Source organism: Bufo gargarizans, chromosome 5 (genome assembly GCF_014858855.1).
Source record: "Bufo gargarizans isolate SCDJY-AF-19 chromosome 5, ASM1485885v1, whole genome shotgun sequence".
Taxonomy (NCBI): Eukaryota; Metazoa; Chordata; class Amphibia; order Anura; family Bufonidae; genus Bufo; species Bufo gargarizans.
In genome coordinates, this window is record NC_058084.1 from 153,167,433 (window position 1) to 153,179,769 (window position 12,337).

At 45.7% G+C, this 12,337-nt stretch overlaps 1 protein-coding gene across 1 annotated transcript in view; it reads right to left on the reverse strand.

The window, feature by feature from the left end:
* Positions 1-12,337, reverse strand: part of DOK6 (docking protein 6) — a 570,713-nt gene that overhangs the window by 312,424 nt on the left and 245,952 nt on the right. The window lies entirely within an intron of this gene.

The following is a 12,337-nucleotide window of genomic DNA, read 5'->3' on the forward strand; positions in this document are numbered from 1 at the left end:
CTATGAATGAAAAACAAAATCATTGAAATTTAGCAAATTTTAACAAGACTTTCAATGTATACAATGAACATAGCTGTTTTACTAAGAATATTAAATAATTGTTTAACTCAGGTTTGTTTTAATTTACACTTCCTTTTATGTGTGATCTTAAAGCATCTACACAGAATCAGAGATGTCTTCTTAAGCTCAATAAAGGTGGCCATACATATTGAATAGCTGTTGGCCAACAGCTATCTCTCTGGACTCCATCCTGTCTCCCCCATCGATTCAGGTTTGGTTTGGCCATAAGTGTATGTGTATTCAATAGGAAGAGGGGAGAAATCCACTGCCAGACACTTTTGATGGTGGCTTATCTCCCAGGAAAACAAAAGGATTGGGTGAAGATATTCACTTTGCCCAATCCTTCTCTCACCAGACGTCATCGGGAGTTCGTGGCAGGTTTGGCCAAGAATACACTAATGTGTAGGGGTGGGGGGGGTGGGGGGTTAAAAATTAGTGATTGAGAAAACACATAGAGAAAACACTGACCTATAAGTCAGTCTTCAAGGATTTCAAGCTTGAGTGTCAGAAGTAAGAAGCTCACTTAAAGGGGTTGTCCAGGAATAAGTAATTTTTACCTAATGCCAGCAGCTTGCCTCAGTAAACTAAATATTTATATTTCATGCGCACCTGGTCCCCAATGCTCAGGTCCTTTGTGATGGCTCCATCATTTCCATCTTCCAGTCAATGGCTTGTTTTCTTCCAGTGCAGCATGATGGGCATAGTCACCTGCTCTTCTTCAGCCAATAACCAGCTTCAGCATGTCCACAAGCAGAACGTCACAACTACAGCCAGTCATTGGCTGCAGGGAAACATGTGACCATGCCCATGCTGCATGATCCAAAGACTAGAAGATGGGTACACCTGAGCCATCATAGAAGACAGGAGCAGCAGGGAACAGGTAAGTATGAATCATTCACTTTCTGAGGCAGGCTGCAGGTATTAGGTAAAAACTACTTATTCCCTGACAACCCCTTTAAGGTTGTGGCTACATATGGTGTAAGTGTTGCAGATTTTCTGCAGTAGAATTGTATACAGAAAATCTGCAGCATGCACAGGAGAATCATAAAAAAAATGCAGCAGAAAATATCTGCAATGGAGTCTGTGTATAACTTGATCTGTGATGTGGATTTTAAATCCTCAGCATGTCAATTTATTCTGTGCCTTCCACCCCAAATTTCTGTAAAATTTGTTTCAACATCCAAAAATAACCCATGCAGATTCCTCTGCAGATTTGTTGCTGATTTTGTTCAACTGTAGCACAATCTGATGTTCCACACCAAAATAATCCCCTGTGTGGACATACCCTTAAACATTTCACAGCCACCCCCTGTACCGATGTAGCAGAGTTAACACTTAATGCTTTCTGAGATTTCTGAGATGTGTTATCTAAACCAAGCAAACACTTTCAATTGCTTTTCAAGATAACAGGATGATTTAAGAAATGTGAGTTAAGAGATTGAGTGCTAACCCTGCTACATCGTAAATATGCAGATGTCATTGGTGCAGAGTTTAGGTATATTTATGTCCTGATCTTTCTAATAGCCTCTGGCTACGATTTTGGTTCAAATTGGGTTCAAATTATGTTATCATCACCATGACAACAAATCATACATTTTATAGAAAAAAGATGCTGTAAAAATCCTTTCTTTACTCCTGCTTACTATCACAAGAGAGTCAGAAGCTGTCACATGGTACAGCCATATATTTGACTGATTAGCATAGGTTGTTAACCCTTTCAGGCATGCCTCACAGCAAATAGATGGGCTAATCGTGCAGCTCTCATCATTTTGCAAGCTCTCGTTAATGGTTGTGCTTGCTTCTGACAGACCAACTCCGTACTGTGACAGTAAACCAAAATTATACATATTTGGCATCACTTTACACAGGAGAACTAGGGAATTCAATTTTGGCGATATATCATTTATAGAACCAATTACTTTAGAAAATAAAAATTATTAAAAAATATGCATTTTTTTTTCCTGTTTCTGTTTCCCATTTTCCCTACATAAGACAAAACAGAAAATATATCTAATAAAATGTTGACAAATTATGAAGGCAAGTGTCTTTAATTAATTAACAAAATCAAAATCCCCTTCATAATTCAGTATTACAATATATGTATGAAATTTTAATGCCATAGCCATGTTGGTTATTGGCATTACAGTGATTGGCTGGCCAGAACGTGTTATCGGGTGCTCAGCTCAGTCTTAGTCAGGGAGAGCTGAGCATAGGAAGGGACAGACAGTGTAGGGAGTATTACTGGAAGATATTTATTTGAAAAACTTTTCAGAAACCCAAAAGTCCTTTTAAGGACTATTGTGTGTGAGAGCAGCAAAATATGTTTGTAGTGCAACCTGCGCTAAATTGCTCAGTCTTAGGCCTCATTAACTTCAATAGGGCCGCAAAAGATGCGGACAGGACTCCGTGTGCTGTCCGCATCCGTTGCTCCGTTCCGTGGCCCGCAAAAAAAATATAACATGTCCTATTCTTGTTCATTCTGCGAACAAGAATAGGCGTTTCTACTTTTTCCATAAACGGTGTCCACTGCGGACAGTGACATTAGCTGCGCCACATGTCCAGTTTAAAGTGTGCACATCCCAAAAATATCTGATATCCAGTGAACTTTTTCCGTAGACGGTGTCCGCTGCAGATATTGACATTAGCTGAGCAACATCTCCAGTGTAAAGTGTGCGCATCCAGAAAATATCTGTGACATACAGTGTACTTTTTCAATAGACGGTGTCTGCTTCTGACAGTGACATAACCAGGGCCACATCTGCAGTGTAACGTGTGCGCTTCAAAAATTTATCGGTGACATACAGTGTACTTTTTTTCGTAGACACTGCGGACAGTGACATTACCAGTGGTACCTCTCCTGTATAACGTTTCCTCATCCCAAACACCTGTGACATTCCCTGTAATTTGTCATTAGCCGCTGATGACAGCATTGACATTATCTGCGAGATATCTCCTGTGTGACGTTTCCACATCCAAAACACCTTTTAAAATTTTTTTGCAAATACACTTCCAAGTCCTACGCTACTGTGCGTGTGACAGACTTTCAATCATATATAACATTTCATATGAAGAAGGCTAGCAGTAAGGGAAAGGGCAGTGGCTGTGATGCTGATTGTGCACGCAGAGGCCAATGGTCCTGGGCGCGGTGAAACTGTGCCTGCTGCCAGAGCACAATAAAAGCAATCATCCACAATATCTAGCTTCATGTCCCAGTTTGCAGAGCGGCGCAAGACACCACTCTTGAAGTCAGACCAGTGCGACCAGGTGGTCGGTTGGATTGCAGCAGATAATGCTTCCAGTCGCTTAAGCACCACCCTGTCATCCACAAAGTCCAGTCTCAGTAGCCAAGAGTCTGCTCAACCCAATCCTCACCCTGCTCCTCCTTCATCCCAACATGGAGAGTCTGGGCAAAGAAGTGATCCCACACTCGAATTTTCCGAGGAGCTCTTTTCAGTGCCATTCCTTGATTTGTCCCTCTCGCCAAGCACGCTAGATGAGGGACAGATCTTTTGCCCTGATTCCCAAACTCTTGAGCATCCACAATCACAAGAAGAAGGCGGTGGGGAACTGAAATTACTGTTTAATGGAGTGGATGATGATGAGACACAGTTGCCAATAACTCAACGGCAATTACTGTCTTAAGAGGTTGATGAAGAGGTTGAGACACAGTTGACAATCACTGAGGTAGTGTTCAGGTCAACAAGTCAGGAGGATGAACAAAGTGAGGAAGTGGAAGAGGATGTGAAAGTCAAGTGAGGACAGCGGTACAGAGGGGGAGGGATCTACTGCACCGCAACAAACTGGAAGAGGCAGTGGGGTGGCAAAAGGTAGAATGCGGGCCACACTAAACAGTCCCGCAACTGTCTCCAGAGCACAACCTTGCGGAAATCTCTCTTGCCAAGGGGTAGGTGTTCCGCAGTCTGGTGATTTTTTTAGGAAAGTGTAGATAGCAAAAGAATTGTAATTTGTAACCTGTTCCATACAAAAATGAGCAGGGGCGTGAGCAAAAATGAGCACGGGCGTGAACACTAGCAACCTCACCACCACCAGCATGATCTGCTACATGGCATCAAAGCACCATAATAGGTGGGCCAATTGCCTGGGTCCACAATTAGTGTCTGAGGATCACACCACTGCCTCCTCTTCCCCAGTGTTACGTGCTGGCCAATCCCCTGTTATAGCCGCAGGCTTGATGCCTCCCGCCCTGTATCGGGACCTTTGCAAGCACCATCAGCGTCCACATCGACTTCCATGTCCCAGCGCAGTGTAATAATGTCCTTACCCAGGCATTTGAACGAAAGTGCAAATACCCAGCCACCCACCAACAGTCCATAGCACTAAATGTGCAGCTTTCCAAATTACTGGCCCTGGAAATGTTGCCATTTAGGCTTATGGACCCTGAGACATTTCGCAGCCTCATGTCGGCGGCCTCCAGCGTTATGCAGTCCCCAGCCGCCACTATTTTTCAAGGTGTGCCATTTCCGCCTTACACCAACATGTGTCCCGTAACATCACCCGTGCTCTGACCAACACAGTTACTGGGAAGGTCCACTTAACCACGGACACATTGACAAGTGTATTCGGCCACGGATGCTACAATTCCCTGATGGCACACTGGGTGAATGTTGTGTGTTGTGGAGGCCAGAAGCAAGTCGTACCCTGGGATGGCACAGGTGCTACCGACGCCAAGGATTGCGGGCCTTACGGCTATAAGCACCTATGTTAGTGGCTCAAACCCCACTTCTCCTCTTCCGCCTCCACTTCCACCTTCAAAATATAAGTGTGCAGCACCAGTCAGTAATCAGTCGGTAGGTAGCTGGAAGCAGTGTAGCACTACAGCAGGGAAGGGGCAACAGGCCGTGCTGAGGCTGATATGCTTAGGGGCAAACAGCACACCGCCGCAGAGCTGTGGCAGGGGATAAGAGACCAGACTGAGCTTTGGCTCTCGCCACTCAACCTAGAACCAGGCATGGTTGTGTCTGATAATGGCTGTAACTTGGTGGTGGATTTGGAGCTCAGGAAGCTCACACACATCCCATGTCTAGCCCACGTCTTAAACTTAGTGGTTCGGCGGTTTCTCAAAACCTACCCCAATATGCCTGAGCTGCTGGTGAAGGTGTGCCGCGTGTGTGCCCATTTCTGGAAGTCATCGACAGCTTCAGCCAGTCTGTCAATGCTGCAACAGCGCTTGAAATTGCCAGCTTACCAGCGACGTGAGCACACACTGAAACTCAACGTTCCACATGTTGGCCAGGCTTTGTGAGCAGCAGAGGGCAGTAGTGGAATACCAGCTGCAACATGATCGTCACCTTTCCAGTCAGCTTCCGCTATTCACAAGCGAGGAGTGAGCATGGATGTCTGACCTCTGTGAGGTTTTAAGAAACTTTGAGAAATTAACACAGATGGTGAGCAGCAATAACGCTATTATCAGCGTACCCATCCAACTTCTGTGTCTACTCAAACGCTCGCTGCTCACATGCTTTGCATGTGGAAGAGGTGGAAATGGGGGAAGACATTACACATGGTGATAGCCAAACCACCCTCAGTTCATCTTCTCAGCGCGAATTGGACGATGAAGATGAGGAGGAGGAGGAGGAGCAGGAGATGGTTGTCTCCGCTACAAAGGGTCCTACCCATGGAAGTTTAATTCCATCTGTTCAGCGTGGGTGGGCAGAAGAGGAGGATGAGGATGAGGAGATTGAAAATGATCTTCCTGATGAGGACAGTGAAGTCTTGCCTGTTGGTACTCTGGCACACATGGCTGACTTCCTGTTAACCTGCCTTTCCAGCGACCCGCCGTTATACGCATTTTACACGGATTACTGGTTGTTCACCCTTCTCGACCCCAGCTACAAAGAGAACTTCTGGAGAGGATGAGCAAAATGGTGCAATTCCAGAAGATCCTTGTGCTTCAAAAATTTCCATCTGACAACACTGGTGGCAGAGTCCGTAGTTCCTTGGCTAACCGAGGAGGGGAGACAAGGGGCACACACAGCAGTTCCAACAGAGGCAGGGTAACACTCTTCAAAGCCTGGGACAGTTTTATGACACCAGCCAGCACCCTCACCCTGATGCGCGGCCTAGTTTCACAAGAAGGGAAAATTTTTGGAAGATGGTGAAGGAGTACATAGCAGACTGTGTCAGCATCCTCAATGATCCCTCAGTGCCTTACAACTACTGGGTGTCGAAGCTAGACACGTGGCATGCCTTCTCATCCTCCTCCTCCTCTTCCATCATATCAACATGCTTATTTGTCGCATATAATGCCCTTGCATAATATGCCCTTCGTATATAATGTTTTACAGGGTCAGCTAACCAGCATGCCCTCGCATATAATTTTTTACAGGGTCAGCTCACCAGCAGGCCCTTGCATACAATGTTTTACAGGGTCAGCTCACTAGCAGGCCCTCACCTACAATCTTTTACAGGGTCAGCTCACCTGCAGGCCCACGCATATAATGTTATACAGGGTCAGCTTACCTGCAGGCCCTTGCATATAATTTTTCAGAGGGTCAGCTCACCAGCAGGCCTTCACCTACAAGTCCAATATCTTTATCCAAGAGTCTTGTCAACACAATCCTCGCCACCGGGGGTCGCGTTACTAGTTATCACGGAGGAGTCTCATTCGTTATCGGAATTAACCAGACAAATTGCTCCACCAACTAAGAACGTCCATGCACCACCACCCACAGAATTGAGAAAGAGCTATCAATCTGTTAATCCTTTTCGTGTCCGGCCGGGTGAGGTTTCCCGTTTTGAGTCAAATTAAGCCGCAGGCTCCACTCCTTGTGGTGCCGTTCCGTCAATTCCTTTAAGTTTCAGCTTTGCAACCATACTCCCCCTGGAACCCAAAGACTTTAGTTTCCCGGAAGCTGCTCGGCGGGTCATTGGAATAAGGCCGCCGGATCGCCAGTCATCATCGTTTATGGTCGGAAGTGCAACGGTATCTGATCGTCTTCGAACCTCCGACTTTCATTTTTAATTAATGAAAACATTCTTGGCAAACGATTTCGCTTTGGTTAGTCTTGCGCTTGTTCCAAGAATTTCACCTCTAGCGGAGCAATACGGATGCCCCCGGCCATAATTTTTAATAATGGCCCCAGTTCCGAAAACCAACAAAATAGAACCAGAGTCCTATTCCATTATTCCTAGTGGAAGCCTTCAGGCGACTCGGCTTAGAACAATTTTTTCAATGGTCAGCTAAGCTGCATGCCCTCAACCATAATTTATTAGAGGGTCAGCTCAGCAGAAGGCCCTCGCATTTAATTTTTAGAGGGTCAGATCACCTACAGGCTCTCGCATATAATTTTTTTTAGAGGCTCAGCTCATCAGCAGGCCCTCACCTACAATCTTTTACAGGGTCAGCTCACCTGCAGGCCCTCGCATATAATTTTTTAGAGGGTCAGCTCACCTGCAGGCCCTCACCTACAATATTTTAGAGGGTCAGCTCACTAGCAGGCCCTCATCTACAATATTTTAAAGGGTAAGCTCACTTGCAGGCCCTCATTTAATTATACCTAATAGGTAATTTGCGCGCATTCTGCATTGCCTGGAAGCGGTAGCCATAGCTGTTTCTCAGGCTCCCTCTCCGGAATAAAACACTGATTCCCCATTACCCGTGGTCTCCGTGCTTGGCGCTGAAAATAACATTGAAAGTTGATAGGGCAGACATCCGAATGGATCGTCGTGAGGACTTGCGATCGGGCCCAGGTTATGGGCATGTGTATGATGCCCTCCTTTATGTGTAACAAAGTTTGTATTAGAGTGCCGGTTCCTTGTTATTTTTAGCAGCCCTTTCCCCTAATGCATAGGCTTTATGAGTGCAGGAGTCCCACTACCTGAACAATTGTACCACAATGTGAATTAAGCGCTCCTTTATGTGATATACAGGTTGTATCGGTGTGCCTCTTCCTTGTAATTACATGGAAAGAATGTTTCCTAACAATTGTTCTCTAAAATCGATTTTATCTTTGGTTTTGTGTGTATTATTGTCAGCCTGTAAAAGTGGCGCACTACTCGGACAGCATCATTCCCAGCAGTGACCTGGGAGTCCAAGATGCATCCAGACATCCTTCCCATGCTATTTCAGAACCATTTCGGTGGTGTTTCCATCAATTTCTGACCTTTTCCTATGAACCAGGAACCCGCCCCTCTTTAGAGTCTCGGCCTCTTCATCCCCCTCTGGTGTGACAGTGGCCACCACCTTGGTCACCAAGCATCTTCACAATGTCCCACGGAAGCGCTCGGCTGTCTATCTCCCAAACACTGGAGCAAAAGAGGAAGTACCCCCCTACCCACCCGTGATCCCTGGCCCTGAATGCCAGCATTTCCAAATTCCTGGCCTTTGAAATGCTGTCATTCCGTTTAGTGGACATGGACAGTTTTAAAAATCTGATGGCGGTGGCTGTCCCACAGTACGTTGTGCCCAGCCGCCACTACTTTTACAGGTGAGCCACCCCTTCCCTGCACAACCAAGTGGGGGACAAAATCAGGTGTGCACTGTGCAACGCCATCTGTGGCAAGGTCCACATAACTACGGATACGTGGACCAGTAAGCATGGTCAGGGACTTTATAGATCCCTAACAGCACACTGGGTAAATGCAGTGGCGGCTGGGCCTGAGGCGGATAGCAGTTTGGCGCATGTTCTTCCACCACCGAGGATTGCAGGGCGTTTCTCTTACTCCTCCTACTCCGTTTCATCATCCTCTACCGCCTCCTCATCCGGTCAGCGTAACACTTTCACCCCCAACTTCAGCACAACTGTTTTTACAGCAGGGTGGCACCCAAACCAGCTCATGGGCATCAATGGTGCGTGGCTGAGGGGATACAGAAGACACGGATGATACACTTCCCATAGAGGACAGCTTGTCGTTGCCTCTGGGCAGCCTAGCACACCTGAGCGATTACATGCTGCAGTGTCTCTGCAACGACCGCCAAGTTGCCCACATTCTAACTTGTGCTGATTACTGAGTGGCTACGTTGCTGGATCCCCGTTACAGGGACAATGTACCGTCCTTAATTCCGTCACTGGAACGTGATCGTAAGATGCGCTAGTATAAGCGCACACTGCTAGACACACTCCTGATGGCATTCCCACCTGACAGTGGTGGCACAGTGGAAGCACAAGGCGAAGGCAGAGGAGGAGGTCACCAATGCAGCTGGGGCACCGCCAGCACCTCAGAAGGCAGGGTTAGCATGGCCGAAATGTGGAAAAGCTTTGTCAGCACGCCACAACAACCAGAACCACCAGCTGATATGGAACGTCTTAGCAGGAGGCAGCATTTCAGCAACATAGTGGAGCAGTATATGTGCACACTCCTACACGTACTGACTGACGGGTCTGCCCCTTTTCAACTTCTGGGTCTCCAAATTGGGCACATGACCTGAGCTTGCCCTTTATGGCTTGAAGGTGCCGGCCTGCCCTGCAGCCAGTGAATTGTCTAAACATTTGTTTAGCACAGCAGGAGGGGGTTATCACAGAAAAGCGCAGCCGCCTGTCCACAGCCAATGTGGACAAGCTCACGTTCATTAAAATGAACCAGGCAGAGATTTCACAGGACTTGTCCGTACCTTGTGCAGAATAGACATGTATACCGGCCTCAGCCAGCCATTTTTGTACTCCAGCGCACTTTCTCTTTGTTCTATTTTTTATATTTCCCAATGTTTTGGGGTCTACCCAAATAAAAAAAAATATATTTTTATAAAATAAAATAAAAAACAAAAACAAAAAACAGTGTTGGCTACCTCCTCCACCGCCGCTTCCACCTACACCGCCACATCAACCGCCTCCTCAACCTCCTAATCCATATGGACCTCCTCCTCCTAGATCAAGATTATAATCTTTTATTTTTATGAATTTTATGTTATTTTAAGTCATTTACCTATCCACATTTGATTGCAGAGCACTTCCCATGCTCTAAACCACATTTTGCTGCCTTTTGCAGCCCTCTAGCCCTTTCCATGACTTTTTTAGAGCCATTTTAGTGCTCCAAAGTTCGGGTCCCCATTGACTTCAATTGGGTTCGGGGTAAAGTTCTGATCCCGAACTCTTTGCGCAGTTCGGCCGAACCAGTCGAACCCGAACTTCCAGGTGTCCGCTCAACTATAGACAGAAACCATTTGGTGACCCGGGCATACCAGTCCTTTGCCTGGCTCATCCATTTGAGAGGGGAGTGGTCAGTCACCAGGAGGATCTTTCTCCCCAACAAATAATAGCGGAAAGACTTGAGTGCCCACTTGATGGCCAGGCACTCTCTCTTCACTATACTATACCTGGTTTCAGCTGGAGTGGGCTTACGACTGAGGAAGACAACGGGATGCTCCTCCGCGTTGACTTCCTGAGACAGTACAGCACTGAGGCCTACTTCTGAGGCATCGGTATGTACTATAAACTCCCTTTTGAAGTCGGGCGTCACCAAAACCTGGGACCCACACAAGGCTGACTTCAAAGCGGAGAAAGCCTCTTCCGCCCGATCATGCCAGCGAACCATCCCTGACTTGTGTCCCTTCAAGGGTACTGTCAATGGTGTGGCTACCATAGCAAAGTGGGTAACAAACATCATGTTATAGCCCAAATGACTTTAATTGCCTAGTGGTGACAGGTTGGGGCAAATTTCTTATTGCCTCTATTTTGCGTACTTGGGGTTTGATGACTCTACAGGGCCTGAACCTCTGTAGGCCTGATGTAAATAGGATCTTTGCACAAAAAGTCTGTATTTAAAATGGCTGTATTTCAAATGCCTAATTCAAACCCCTGTATGTAGAGGTGGTATCTCAGAGGGCCTGAACCTCTGTAGGCCTGAAGTAAATATATCTTTGCACAAAATTGCTGTATTTTAAATGCCTAATTCAAACCCCTGTATGTAGAGGTAGTATCTCAGAGGGCCTGAACCTCTGTAGGCCTGAAGTAAATATATCTTTGCACAAAATGGCTGTATTTCAAATCCCTAATTCAAACCCCTGTATGTAGAGGTAGTATCTTACAGGCCCTGAACCCATATAGGCCTGCAGTAAATATATCTTTGCACAAAATGGCTGTATTTCAAATGGCTGTATTTCAAATGCCTAATTCAAACCCCTGTATGTAGAGGTGGTATCTTACAGGGCCTGAACCTCTGTAGGCCTGATGTAAATATGATCTTTGCACAAAAAGGCTGTATTTAAAATGGCTGTATTTCAAATGCCTAATTCAAACCCCTGTATGTAGAGGTGGTATCTCAGAGGGCCTGAACCTCTGTAGGCCTGAAGTAAATATATCTTTGCACAAAATGGCTGTATTTCAAATGGCTGTACTTCAAATGCCTAATTCAAACCCCTGTATGTAGAGGGGGTAACTCACAGGGCCTGAACCAGTGTAGACAACCATCACTTGTTTCCCTTTATTTGCTACGTAAGCAATCCAGTATCACCATTAGCGAAACCAATATTTAGATATTGATACATCAATTCAAATCACAAATTATAACTCCATCGACAATTGCATTTTTAAATAATCATCAATTTTATTGGTACTTACAGAGTTACAACCATTTCTGGCCACACAGAAATTAAGAACATTTAAAATTCTGTTCAGACTTCAAGTGTATGGCAATTACAATTCATACATATAAAGTGCAAGTGCAACAGTATATATGGGAAAGTGCAATCAGTGCATATAAGGCGTGTTCACCTGTCCACATGTGTGGTCACAGAGTCAGACTTCCGACCCTGGATCCCACGGACATTATCACACACACTGCCATAGCAAAATACCATAGAAATAGCAGACAATCTAGCATACTGACTCAAGTATGCTAGATTGTCTGCAAGGGCGAAAAAGCTGACGGCGAAATGCGCGTTGGGGCACAGTCTGACGGTGTTGTGGCAGATACTTGGGTCAGTATGCTAGATTGTCTGCTATTTCTATGGTATTTTGCTATGGCAGTGTGTGTGTGATAATTCCGTGGGATCCAGGGTCGGAAGTCTGACTCTGTGACCACACATGTGGACAGGTGAACACGCCTTATATGCACTGATTGCACTTTCCCATATATACTGTTGCACTTGCACTTTATATGTATGAATTGTAATTGCCATACACCTGAAGTCTGAACAGAATTTTAAATGTTCTGAACCAGTGTAGGCCTGAATTCAATATTGGTGCACTAAATGGCGGTATTTAAAATCTCTGAATGTAACCCTAATGTATTAAGGGTGTATCTCACAATGACATCTGCATCAAAGGCTGCCAACTAAATTTTTGGTGTGCAAATGAGTGTTTGTTTAAAAACTGAATTT